Here is a 2,372-nt window from a genome sequence, read left to right as displayed (position 1 = left end):
GCAGGGACGACCGCAGGACTGGCGGGGAATCCCCCGCAAAACCATGTGACAGAAGTGACGTCACGCCAGCTGACCAGGCGACGTAAATGTGCTTGAACTTCTAAAGGAAATGAAAGCTCTGGAAGCCCAAAACAATAACTTAATTATGAAATAACGTCGCTGAAGCAGGAAATGAAAAAATAAAAAGTGACTGTCATTGTCGTGATACTAGTGCTACATTAGTGATAAAAGAACGAGCGAGGAAATCGCTGTCAGACCGCCAGTGTTGATAACCAGGTGGGCGTGTCAGCGCTGACAGCAGCCACGAACAAAATCAGGATCCCTGTGACGTCGAGTCCAGTGACGCAACCAGCCCCTCAGGTGCATCTGACACAAAAACGGAAGGGACTGTGCTGAGAAGTGGAACAAAGCTAAGACCAAATGTTTAAAATGGTTAAAAGTAATTTTCAGTCCACGACTACCATCTGTAATGTAATCCATAATCATAAAGTTATATGTTTCTTATGTGAATCTATAATTCGTAATATTAGAGGATATAACAGCATGAAGTACAGGTTTGCCTACTAAAACAATATTCACATATGGATAAACGCACAATCAAATTCATATCATGGAATATGCGTAGCATTAAGCCTAGGCTAAATGATCTAGAATTTTACATCCACAAATATAATAATGATGTTATATGCGTGCAAGAACCTTTTGCTGCCGCTGCTAAGATGAAAATAGCACCTGCACTTAAGGATATTATTCATATGTGAATACAGCCATGACTGGATTGTTGACATATGTGAAGATAACACTGCCACATAAATTAGTTTAAAAAATCCGAGAACACTGATGTTCAATTTCATCATCTAAAAATCAGACTGCCTCTGGTATTTTTCACTGTATAATGTATATGCCAGATACTCTAAATTTCTGGCTAGTTCTCTCCCCAATTTTCACAACCAAGGCACGTTATGCATGGGCGACTTCAATGCAAGGCATCCACACTTTGGAGACAACCAGCGTAATAGTAATGGGGAAGAATTCAAGCTTTCATCAATAATAGATCACTGACAGTATATGACACAGAAGCAGAGACTCATTTGGGAGGTGGCAGGTTAGACTACGTATTTGGCAAAAATTTAGTTCATGGTAATGTCTGTACTTCACTGGTACGAGAGTTAGTTAGTGATCACTTTGCAATCCGAACAGACTATACTGTAGACAGCGACTCAGCCCCTAAATCACCTAGGCTCAGAATAATTATCCCACCGGGCCTGGAGCATCACTTCAAGGCACGGGTCCTATGACTGGTATAACACCTATGAAATAACAACTGTTGAAAAATTTTCTCAGGATTTAATCTAAGTTGTCACTGACTACTATAACACATGGGTCTGTTTCACGAAAACTCTCGAGAAAAAGAGGCCCCAGGCCTCCCATGCATCGGGATAGATCAATGACCCTATTCTGGCCAAGGAACATAAACGGGTCCAGGAGCTTGCTAATTGTTATAAAGATAGTAAGACGACAGATAATCTTCTGCAGTTTTTTTAAAGCCAACAAGGAATTCAGGAAATTAAAAACTCAGATTCGTAGTAAACACTGGGAACAATTTCTGCAAGGTATCAATAGTCAAACCTCTGTGACTGACATGTGGAGAAAAATTAATAGGCTGACAGGTAAAACTCTCACAACACCGCAGTTCCACAGTCCACAAGAGCAGGCTATATGCTGCTAGAGCAGTGGGCCGGAATTCTCAGCTAAGCTCACTCCCACAAGGGATAAAAGATCAACTAGACAAGTCGAAAATAGATCGGAACTTTATATAGCAGTAGCCTGTGCTGCTATTGACCCCTCCGACTTTGCCGAAATAACCGAGTGGGAACTAAGTAATTGCCCTTCTGAAAGGTAAGGCAACCGCCCCTGCGAAGATGGCATTACTTACAGCGTCCTTCGTCACATTGCTCAGGTACCAGGCAACCCACTTTTGCACCTGTATAGACTCAGCCTATCACAAGGAATCATCCCAAGCTTCTGGACTAAAAAGCTTAATCATTCCCATACCTAAACCTAATACTGACAAATACAGGCCCATTTCCTTGACCTCCTGTCTGTGCAAAGTACTTGAGAGGATAATACTGAACAGGCTTATGTATCGCATAAATGCTAAGTTATCCCCCAGACTGTATGGATTTCTCCCAGGGCGTAGCAGTCAGCACTGTTTTACAGAATCTTAACAAACACAAACCCAGGCATGCAAACCGTATTTCTTGATCTTAAATCTGCCTTGATATTGCAACAGAGAATAATTCTTGAGCAACTAGCTACTTTTGGTATCAGGAAAACTGTTAACATGGATTCACATGTATCTATCGAATCGG

The sequence above is a fragment of the Penaeus monodon genome, chromosome 37, assembly GCF_015228065.2.
Source record: "Penaeus monodon isolate SGIC_2016 chromosome 37, NSTDA_Pmon_1, whole genome shotgun sequence".
NCBI lineage: Eukaryota > Metazoa > Arthropoda > Malacostraca > Decapoda > Penaeidae > Penaeus > Penaeus monodon.
The sequence above is the reverse complement of the archived record's forward strand: the minus strand, read 5'-3'. Positions refer to the sequence as shown.